We start from the raw sequence: 12,159 nt of genomic DNA on the forward strand, positions 1-12,159 counted from the left end.
CTGTGCCACCCAGGCGCCCCCATAGATATAAACTTCTAGAGTCCCCAAGAACACTGTCACTTCTGATACCAATTGCAACTGGTGTCCCTAAGACTACCTTCAGTTTTGATCATTTGCCAGAAGTACTCACAGAACTCACTGGAAGCTGTTATATTCTCAATGACAGTCTAGTGTAGCAAAAGGGTACATATTAAAATCAGTCAAGGTTGGGACACCTGGGTGGCTCAGTCAGTTAAGTGTCTGCCTTCGGCTTAGGTCATGATCCCAGGGTCCTGGGATCGAGTCCCACATCGGTCTCCTTGCTCAGCTGGAAGCCTGCTTCTCCCTCTGCCTGCCACTCCCCCTGCTTGTGCTCTTTCTCTCTCCCTGTCTCTCTGACAAATAAAAAATAAAATATATTTTTTTTAAAGCCGAGGAAGAGACATGTAAGGCACGGCGTAGCAAAGTTCCAAGGATGAGTTTCCAGTGGTCCTCTTCAAGTCAAGTCACAAACAGTGCTGTCTTCTTTCAGCAACAATGTGTGAGAATACACAGGGAGTATTGCAAATCAAGGAAGCTCACCTAAGCGTTGGTGTCCAAGTTTTTCCTGGAACTCAGTTACATTGACATGGTTGACCATCTGGTGGTACAGTGACTCTGGAAAATAGTGTCGCAGTTTCTTAAAAAAACTAAGCATGTAACTAATATACAGCCAGCAGTTGCACTCTTGGGCATTTATCCCAGAAAAATGAAGATTATCTCACACAAAAATTTGTACATGAATGTTTATCGTGGCTTTATTCATCATAGCCAAAAACCTGGAAGCAACCTAGATGTCCTTCCACACGTGAGTGGTTAAACAAACTGTGGTACATCTATACCATGGAATACTACTCAGCAATAAAAAGGAACAAGCTATTGATGCAAAACAATCTGGATAAATCTCCAAAGAACTAAGGTGAATGAAAAAGCCAATCCCAAAATGTTACACTGTATAATTCCATTTATATAACTTCCTTGAAATGACAAAATTATAGAAATGGAGAACAGATTAGTGGCTGCCAGGGGTGAGGGAGGGGCTGGAAGGGAAGTGAGCATGGCTACTGTATCTTAACTAGAGCACTGTCATATTATAATGTGGTTTTACGAGTCACTACTATTGAGGAAAAGTATGAAAGGGACACAGGATGAATCTGTTATTTCTTACAAGTGCCTGTCAATCTACAACCATCTCAGAAAGTATACTTACAGCTTAATTAATCTGAAAATGATAAAGCCTCATTAAGAAGCATTAAAGGTGATCTAAATAAGTGACAAAATATGTCATGTTCATTGATTGGAAGACTCAATGTTGTAAATAGATCAGTTCTCCCCAGGTTGGCCTATAGGCTTTAGTATAATTCCAAATAATTTAAGTGACTCGGGCAATCTGTAATGACTACTTTCCTCCTTCCTCTCTGCTTTGTTCCTCCTTCTGTTGGCTGCAAAACAAACATATCTGCTTTTGAAAGCCTGACAAAGCAATACAAATGATGGTGTGGTTACAAAAGTTCCTATAGTAGTTTATCTATGTATTCAGAATACCAGTAGCACTTGGCTTTCTAAATTCGCAAGTTTTTGCTGCCATGATCTTCTGTATGCCCCTACTTTCAAAATGGGAATTACTATTAAGATAGTGTAAAAACCACAGAAAAGGCTTATGATTCCATGCTTTATTATATTTTAATAGCATTTAATAAGCATCAGTTTTCTGGTGAATTCTGTGCCAGGTAGTTATATATATAACAAACATCCGTTAATCCTCACCATGATTTCTGGAATAAAATGTTTTGAAGCATTACCCTCCACCAAAGGATTTGGAGATAAAGCAAGGTATTTTTCATACATGAAATAACTGGTTAAGCAGAACAGGTATATGAGAGTGTAGTATACACTATCTACAAACTACTACACATGAAGAAAGGGAGTAGCTACAATGGGGTAAAGCTAACCAAAGACAGCTTATTAGAGGAAATAAATATTGAACTGGATCTTAAAGCAATCAGACATACATCTTCTGAATTTTTTTTTTTACTATTCCAGTGTTTTACCGATTTGTAAATATTGACTATCTTAGGACGAAATGTCTGTGTGCCTTCGGCCTATCACAGCCTCTCTTAACTTAAGATTTCTTACCTGTGAAATGAAACTGTTGGATAAAATTTTATCCAGGGTGCTTTCCATGTCTTTACTCTTTTATATTTGGTATGTTTCTGTCTGCATCTAAATTTAGACCAAGCCAACTCCATCTTGGGAATACAAGCTCTCGAACAATTACAGTTGAAGTTTTCTAAGAGTTCTCAGTTCTGACACTTATCTAAACCTCTTTTGATGCTATCAAATTGTATTTACTAGATAAGCACAACGTTTTAGCTAAAGAGATCTGGAAGATACTTTGAGTATTTGTCAGTGCTTATCAACTAGTTGCTAATGGACTATGGATCATCACCTCGTCAGTTTTTTGAAGAGAGCAGGGAAAACATTCTACTTCCTTCAGCTTTTAGTTATAGAGTATCCAACTGTCATTATATTCCAATTTTAGAGGAATTTATTTCTTAACTCCAAAAGCTAACATACACTTACTTCAACATAAGGTATATTTATCAATCTGCATTTAAAATGAGTAAAGTTTGACCCCGGCCTCTTCAAAACTTTACAATGATAATTTCTTCTCTGGCTGAACTTCAGAATTACAGATGTCCAGTACCCGAGATTTTGAAAAGTTTTTAAAATGTCGATTGAGCAGGGCCTAGGAGAATAGGGGATACTTACAGAAGAATTGAGACATAAATTCAGAAAAGAAGGCTGGAGCCAGAGAATGGAGAGCTTGAAACCATATTAAGGAAATTCTACTTGATTTAATATATTATGGACAGCTGTTGGATATTTTTGAACAGAGAAAGAGGTATATGACACAAATGATACTTTAGAATTTTTCATCTGGTTGCGGGTGGGGTACAAAATAGGGGAGGAGAGGTCGAAGGCAATGAAATGAGTTGGGAGGAAGTGTCAAGATTCTAAATGATAGGTCATTAAATCTAAAGTGATAACCGAGGAACTAGAAAGGGAGAAGGAGATTGGAAAAACTTTGCTGAAGTATAATTGTCGGGATTTGGTAACTGGTTCAGGAAACCGCAAACAAGCGTGGAGAAGAATTAAAGATGGCTGAGAGGCTTTGAGCTGGAGTAGTTAAGAGAATGTTGTGTCCATTCAGAGAAATGAAGAACTCAGTGGAAAAGCCTCCATGGGGAATAAGCCCAACAGTTTCCTTGGGACCGCTTGCAGAAGTGGAATGCAGTGACAGCGTATTCCCCTTCCCAGGACCTTCCCACCACGCAGAACAGTGCTTCCAAGGGCTGAGAAAGCAGAGGTGTGAGCATAAATCACAAGAGCAAAATTGTTAAGAAAATGCTTTTCCTACTTCAACTCCATTTTGTCTTCAGTTCTTAGAAATACTATTTTATTAGTCTCTTTCAATTCGTACTGCATATTACTATTACTATATCATTAATTTATTTATGTGAACTAGTAGTAAGTGGATTTTATACTCCAAAGTGTGTAGAAGAGTGTGTCCCAGAGAATGCTCTAGAGGTGGGTGGAGTCGATAAATGCAGTCCTTCATTCTAACTCCCCATAATCCATTCACCATTCACATACCGACCTGTATTCTTTCTTAAAATACAAGTCAGATTTAATTCTCCTCTGCTTAAAACTCTGCAAACAGCCCTTTCACTGCTCTTGGAATAAAATCCAAACTTTTCACTGTGGCCTTCGATGCCTCCTATGGCTTGGAGGCTGCCCACCTTTGAATCATCTTCTACCACTTCCCCCTCACCCACAGTGCTCCGGTCACTGTAGCGTTTCAGTTCCTCAACTGTGACAAGCTCTTTCCTCCTCAGAGCCCCTGCTCTTGTTCCTCCAGAGCCCTGCCTCCTGCACTCTGCCCCCGACCTTTGTCTGGTTTGCCATTCAGGTCTCAGGTCAGGAGTCTTCACCTCATCTGAATCGATGGCCATCTCTCCTCGTCCCACCGCATCTTCCTTCCTCTTTCTCTTCACATCCCCTTGCTGTGTTTTCCTCACAGTGTTCTGACTCTCCAAAATTATCCTGTTCGCTGGTTTACTTGTTTATTGTCTGTCATCTGCACTAGCACACGTGCTACGAGAGTGGGGCATTTATACGTCTTGCTCGCCACCGCATCCTCAGCCCCAAGAATATAAATACATGTATGAATGTATAAATTAATCACTCTCGGAACCTCTGGGAAAACTCTCTGCCCACAAAATATATCATTTAGAGTAGACTCCACGGTTGAGAAAGGAGGACCACAAAAGATTTGGGTATTTGAACTAGTAAATGGTTTGGTTTGGTTTGGTTTGGTTTGGCTCGGTTTTGAAATAAGGAAAGTATTTTGCAGTTCATTCTCTCTTCCTCCCTTCCTTCCCTCGCCCCAGATCCTCACCTTCCCCTGATACATGCAGAGTCAGACTAGCAGCCATCAGTCATAGATACCTATCTAGTAAAAGACAGAGAAGCCAGGAGAAAGGGAAGCCTGACAAGATACCTGTCAGGTTATACCAGCCCTGTTGGGCAGAGCGCTAGTTTAAAATGGAGCCCAGTAAAGCTCTTTGCTGATGATTGTGTTGGGAGTAATAATAGAATTAGGAACCTGCACTTACAGAAATAACTATATTTTAGGTTCTTTGCATTAATTCCCTTATTCAGGGCTCTCTCCTCTTACAATCCCTTAGTAAAGTTATTTTGGAAAATGACAAAGGGAAACTGGAGAAAGGGAACGTTTGCCCACATCTAGGCTCAAATTTTAAAGGGAAACAGTATCCCTGGAGGTCAGGCCTTTTGGCAACAGTAGGAGTAGTACATGAGACAAGAATTAAAACCAAAGGGGCTCCTGGGTGGCTCAGTCGGTTAAGCATCTGCCTTCAGCTAGGTCATGATCCCAGGATCCTGGGATCGGAGCCCCATGTCAGGCTCTCTGTTCAGCGGAGAACCTAGTTCTCCCTCTGCCTGCTGCTCCCTCAGCTTGTGCATGCTCTCTCTCTCTCTCAAATTAATTAATTAATTAAATCCTTAAAAAAAATAAAACCAAAGAAAGCACTTCTACACCAGCTGTCTGTGTTTGATAGGCAATTGAAGCAATAAAAATGTATCCATTTTTTATTGACTAGGCAGTTGATTGGAGAGAGGTCTTCCAGGTTCAATGTCAGAGACCCATAGCTACTGCAAGCTGTCTACTCTGCCTAAGAATAAGTTTGCTGCCCAGAGTTGTTTCCTGGGTCTTAAGATGCCATACCCAACCCCCGACTCCCCTTCCATAGATGAGAGATCTAGAAAAGAAGCTAAAGGAAAGGACAGGATGCTCAGAAGCTGCAAATGACCCAAAGGTTTCTACCACTGAGTTTATGTCTTTGTTCCAGCCTGTCTGTTATTTCTGGTTAAGCTTGACAACTTGCCTTCAGGTCTCAACACAATTTCAGCTTTAGCCAGTATTGCATTTTCCATGCAATGGAAAGAGATTTGCCTATTTCTTACACAAGTTCTTTAACAAGGCGATGCAGCATGTTTACTAGGCTGCTCTTGGCATTTCCCTCGCATCGTCCCAATGAACAGCCCACCCCACTCCATTTACTACTCCCAACAGTGGCTGAGTCTCACACTTTCACCTTCTAACTTAGGAGAGTCTCCATTACGAGCCCTTCTCTGTTCAAATATCGGTAAGTTGGCGGGGGGGGGGTTAATGATGCTCTCCTTAGAAGCTCTAGAATTCATTTTAAAATGAATTTTGGTAGTTATATTTTATTTCTTTTTAGAAGGCACATTACTTTTCAGTGCTCTGGTATTTCTCTAATTCTTTATAACTCTCTAAAAATAACTGCTGGTGAGCTCATAAGTTCATTAGTTAATCCCAGTGGGACTCAATAATGCATATTACAGACCTCTTGATTTTTATAAATTAGATTTTCTCAAGAATTCCCTTACCTGTTATTATCAACATAGCTATATTGACAGGGTCTTCATTACTTCCTAATTGCCCATATTTCTTTTTCTTGTTAAAGATCAATTTTTAAAATCAAACCTTGTCATTTTGAAGGTATCATAGACATGTTATCTTGTTAATATTAATGTTTCATATCTTTCTAGGTTTTTTTTTTCCTTTCCCCTTTATCTTAGGAAACAAAATTTATTCATTACCTTTTGCTTTTAAAAAAATATTCTTTTTTTGTAGGGGGGAAGGGATTGGGGAATGTCAGTGAGAGGGTAGGGGCACGTGCTAGTTTCCCGTGCCCCAAAACAAAGACATAAAAATTATATTTGCATTCAAAAGTGACTCTGTCAACAGTTATATTCCCTATTCTAAAGCAGACCGTAAAATGTACATTATGCATAGATTGTTGAAATTATTCCATGACCTTTTGGTCTAGGACCATGTAAAATAAGGCGACTAGCAATAATTAGAATAGCAAACAGCTGACCAAGAAATTCTTCTAAATTATCTCTTTGGTAAGAACTTAAACTGCCCATCATTATATGAGTAAACCTCATCTCTGGCAAATTTGATGTGTGTGGTGTGTATAGTGTGTGTGTGTAATATCACTTGAAGAATGATTATTTGCTTTCCCAGACATTTCTTCACTTTATTAAAAGATTCGTTGAAGAGGTAAATAACCCACTTCTTCCTTTAAAGAAATTCTATTTACAGAAATTATATTTACATATAAGTTTTTAAGACATCTACTGCATAAAATGAGGTACAGCTTCAGACTAGTCTACATCTGCCAAAGTAAACATCAGGATTTTGGCAGCTAACTCACTAGCATATTTTGGCATAGTTTTTGCCCAAAAAAATGTAAGCACTAAGATCAAGTGAAGAGGAGTGTGGACAAGGCAGACTTGCAAGAAACACTTGGATTGAAGTCATCACAGGAAGAAGTAAAGGGAATAGACAAGACAGAACATAGAGCAATGTTTTCTTCTCTCTTACCCTATTCTTTGAGCGTTCCACTCTCAGTGCTATTTCCACCCATGTTTTGTTTAATTTCTAAATGCTATTATGTAGATGTAGCCTCCCTCTTTCTCGGTTCCATTACAAGACACTTGTTTAAAATATGTAGTCTTTGGGGAAAACAAATGACACATTTTAGCAATTTGATTTTTCTCATTTGATTTACAGTCTCATACTTCATACTTTCAGTTTCTAATCCTTTTGACCATTTGTGCTGTCTTTACCACTTTGAAATCTGCTACAGTTCATTTTTTTAAAACAGGTGTAGGTAAAGGATAAATATTCAGTGTAGTATTTTATGGAAGATCCCCTGTCCCTTGCCTTTTGGTTATTTCACAGTGAACAACATCATTGACAAACAATATTTATGGAAGAAACATTAAGAGAAATAAAAGGCATTTTCTACTCTGGATAGGATAAAAGAGATGGCTAGAGTAGGGTTCGGATTATAGGGAAAATTAATCTCTAATATAATAAAAAAAGAATTAACTATCCATTTTTATTTAAGCTGACATTTGATCATCTAACTACCTTCCATTAAAACAAATATTACGTAGTGCTTTTACTATCTTGAAATGAATTCTAAAGATAATATGATCCACCTACTTATAAGATAGCTAAATTATTATAATGCTCTAGTTAACACATAGAAGGAATAAAAGTAACTCATAATAAAAATACTATGCATATCAATATTTTAAGTGCTCTAGAAAATCTACATAAGACATAGCAATCAGATACTTGGTCCTGTACATAAAATCACCATAGGTTCAACAACTACAGATGCAGGCTGATGCGGGTGTGTTTGTCGGCAACTCAAATTCTGTGGGCAGTGATGCCATCAGTGATGAGATTTTTCTCATATGGAAACCACTCTTGGTAATTATATAAACCACTCCTGCTTATTAATATTCTGAACAACATAAAGTAAAAAATTCCTTCAACTTACGTGGCAGTAGGATTTCTAGAAAATTCCGTATGTGTTAAAATGATGCCAAAAGTACTTTGAGAGTATTTGTTAAACACATCTAAATTCTAAGCCCATATAATTATAAACAGGGTTTTCAACTACATGAATAGCCGGTGGAACATTTGAAAACCATGTGGGCAGTGCCTGGGTGGCCATGTGGGGCTCCCTGCTTAGTGGGGATCCTGCTTCTCCATCTCCCTCTGCCCCTCCCTCCACTTCTGCGCACGCACTCACTCACTCTCTCTCAAGTAAATAAATAAGATATTTAAAAGAAAAAAACCATATGAGAGGCAAAATAATTCTTCATTGTGCTCTACTGACCGCAAATTGCAGATTTCCCGCTTCCCTGGCCTTCTTCTGCTAAACGCCAATAGTTCTTACCAAACATCTTGACCACCAAAAATATCCCTACGAATTTCCAAAATGCCCCAGAGGCCACTACCATGCCCATTAAGAATCATTTATTGAGACTGAACAAAGGCACTTTTTTATAATGAAGCACTGAGACCTCGTACTTTTTATTTTGATACTGAATTGATTCTATGGATTAGGAAACTGAATTTGCCCCAAAGGTGAATTATCCAGAAAGAACAAGCCTGCCAATTCAAGAAGATACAAAAATCTTTCCCTGTCAACATGCGGGTTTTTGACATAGGAATCCCTTTACTCCCTACACCATGGGAACCTCTGTAGATAAGGAAAATGGGGGTCTGAAAAGTGGAAACAAGTCATAGTCCCTAAAAAGAGGAGCTTTTGATTAGGTGAAGTTGTGCTAGAGGAAAGACTAGGAATCATGTTTATATCCTTCAAATAACATGGTTAGTTATGTTATTTTGAAATGATTTTCCATATTAACCTACACATCATTGCAGTTTATCAATAAACGGCTGCTTTTTTGGTTGACCTGAATTTTCCACTTTTATATCCTTTTATGAATAAATAATGTAATGGTCTAGTGTTTCTGTCCTGATGGAATAGTTGTTCCTAAAGTGGTATATTTTTTAACTACTAGAAAGCTGCTCTCAAAAGTTTCCATTCTGTAGGGGCGCCTGGGTGGCTCAGTCGTTAAGTGTCTGCCTTCGGCTCAGGGCGTGATCCCGGGGTCCTGGGATCCAGCCCCCCGCATCGGGCTCCCTGCTGGGAGCCTGCTTCTTCCTCTCCCACTCCCCCTGCTTGTGTTCCCTCTCTCGCTGGCTGTCTCTCTGTCACATAAATAAATAAAATCTTTTTTAAAAAAAAGTTTCCATTCTCTAAGTATTGCTATGGGTAGATAGTCATATTAATTTGTAAATATTTTCATTGAACTTTGGCTCTGACTTTTCGAAAATGGTCTCCAGACATGTTCTTGAAATGTATATGTGCAGCCCCAGATGGAAATACAATTACCTAACTTCCAACTGCTATTTTAATAAAATTATTAAAAACCTACTTTGAAAATTTTTGAAAAGAAAGCCATTTTTGTATAAAATATTCACTTTACTACCTCCTTAGTTTAGGGAGACCTCTCCCACCCCCACTTGGTTCTCTGTAGTTCAGTTTCTATTTATTTATGTGACAGAGAGACAGCCAGCGAGAGAGGGAACACAGCAGGGGGAGTGGGAGAGGAAGAAGCAGGCTCATAGCGGAAGAGCCTGATGTGGGACTCGATCCCGGATCGCCAGGATCACGCCCTGAGCCGAAGGCAGACGCCTAACGACTGCGCTACCCAGGCGCCCCTTTGTAGTTCAGTTTCTAACTCACTTTGTTTATTACCTTTACTCCCAGCAATTTCCCTTCCTCTGACAGAGCACACATTCTCATTATTTATACTCTTAAATTGCAGAGGTAAATGTTGAGAGCCAGTGCGGGTACTCAGTTATCTCAGGGACTTTGGTCTTTTCAGCCCAGGACTAATCAAGCAGAGAGTCATCATAAGCTAAAACTAAAAAGCCTTTGTAGTGATTTTATCACCAGGGAAATTTGTTCATCCTTCAGAAAGATTGTCACCAGGAAAGAAAAAATAAAGGAGTTAAAATTGCTTCAGACCATTGACTCCTTAGGTCCCTCTAGATTCCTAGATTGAATTGGTTTTCAAGGGGTGGGAGGAATTATGAGAAGAATTCCCTGAGAAAGCTCACAAATTGATCATAGCCTTGGTAACACTAGTAAGTGTAAGTGTGATCACTGTGGAGGAAATGCCAAATGAGTCTGGAAGCAAGGGAAATGAGAAGGAAAAGAAGACAATTAACACCTTTTTTTTTCCTTCTTTCTTTCTTTTCTCATTGTTTTTGGGGATGGATGTTGCTATGTAGTATGCATCTGAGAACAGTCTTTGAAAAGGAAGAAATCACTTGATTTTAAAGTATCTTATCATTATAAGTGCAATTAGTTATTATTGAAGTAAAACTAGATTTTCAAACACCATAGAAATAGGAACAGGAATTTCATAAACCTATCCAGAAACTAGGCCCATTTCAAATATACCCAAAGTAGGTTTGTCTGAGCATATCTAGAACTGCTTACTTGAGTTTGGAGAATATAAATGCCTCCAAATTCAAAAGAATTCTTTAAGACTGTTATATGACTAAATCGGTGAAAAATATAATAATAACAAATATCTGGATGTTACATATATTTTGAAGAACTTGAAAGTTTGCACACCTATTGATCGGGCAGGCATATATATAATTTTTTTCCCCAAGAATTCTATGAAGACTTGTCCAAATCAAGTCAGGCATTTAGGATTTGCCAGGATAAACCTACACTCATCTCTCTCTCTCTCTCCCACTGAGTAACATTGAAATTTGCCCAAAATGAGTAAGCAGATAGAGAAATGACCTCATTTTTTTAATCTGAATATGGTAGTGTTGGAGGATATTTCTCAAGGATATGATTTCAATACTGGATCATAGTTCCCAATGAAGGTTCATAAGGCCAAATTGCAGAGAAGAGGATAGAGAGCATCCTTGTGAGGATACCTATAAAGAGAGGGGTTCTCTAGTAGAGCCAGCTCCCACATCTAAGTCCCATGCACAGACTGTAGCTTTCTGCTCTCTGGTCGACTGCAGCCATAGCATCCTTATTGTTGTAACTCCCAGATTGTGATACTGTCACAAAACTGTTGCTAGGCAACAAATGTGGTTACCAGGTCTCAGCGAATAGCTGAAGGGGAAAGCAAAGTGTTGCACCATTGTAGAGTAACCATAGCAATGACCTACTATTACAGACTAAAGAATTATCATTAACAATGTTAAAGTATCAGACAGAGGCCCTGAATCCCAAGACTTCGAGGCAGTATCTCTCTGCATAATTGAGTGATCTAGGAAGAGATTTCAACTGTTTCAAAGCTATTCACTCGTTATTTCTATGGTAGAGTCTTCGTTATTATTTTTATTTTTTAATTAAAAAATTGTTGTAAAGAGACTGGTAAAATGATACGTTATCACAAGGAGTCGAAACCGATTAATATCCTCATCTGCTCTTGTGACTACATCCCTGGAAAAACACTGTACATCGGTATCAAATTTAGCCACAGAAGCTGTAGTAAAATAACCCTGTAAAGTGACAAACTAAACCTGCATTTTCTAAGTTGAATTCCTCGTGACAAAATAGGAGGCCTAGATGCTCTTTTTGTAGTCACTGCTTTGAAACACTTTTTTAGCTTTTCTAAAACTGTCCCCTAAAATCTTTAAAAATGTAGCCTCCTAGGACACTTCGAGGCACAGTCTCTTTTTTAATCTGAACCTTCATGAAGCAATCCCATATAATTTGGTCGCAGTGACCTCGCAGAGACAAATTATGTCTAACAGCACAGCTTCCGAGAGAGGCAAGAAAAATCCGATTTGTTTTATTCTCTTGGGAAGCAGAGAAACGTGGGTGCTCCGGGTGGGTGAAGAAGCCGGATTCCGCGCGCAGGGGAAACCAATCCCCGCGCGCGCGCGGAGCCTGGGGAAGTGGGTGGTTTCGAGGCGGGAGAGGGAGTGGCCCTTCCCTCCGAGCGCCTCGATTGGCCCGGAGGGGCTGAGGCCCCGGGGCCGCCTGGCCGCGCCTCGGGCAACCCGCGGGGGGTGTCCCAGGCGCGTCCTCGCTTCGGGGGCGGGAAGGGGGCTCGGGCGGGAGACATCGGAGGTCTCCGGAGGGCCGCCCCGGGCGCCGCCGGCAGAGAGGCGCA

At 39.6% G+C, this 12,159-nt stretch overlaps 1 protein-coding gene across 2 annotated transcripts in view; it reads left to right on the forward strand.

Moving 5' to 3' along the window:
* Nucleotides 1–12,159, forward strand: part of FAM172A (family with sequence similarity 172 member A) — a 419,583-nt gene that overhangs the window by 403,024 nt on the left and 4,400 nt on the right. The gene's annotated exons all lie outside the window — the stretch shown is intronic.

The sequence above is a fragment of the Ursus maritimus genome, unplaced genomic scaffold (genome assembly GCF_017311325.1).
Source record: "Ursus maritimus isolate PB19 unplaced genomic scaffold, ASM1731132v1 scaffold_5, whole genome shotgun sequence".
Classification (NCBI taxonomy): Eukaryota; Metazoa; Chordata; class Mammalia; order Carnivora; family Ursidae; genus Ursus; species Ursus maritimus.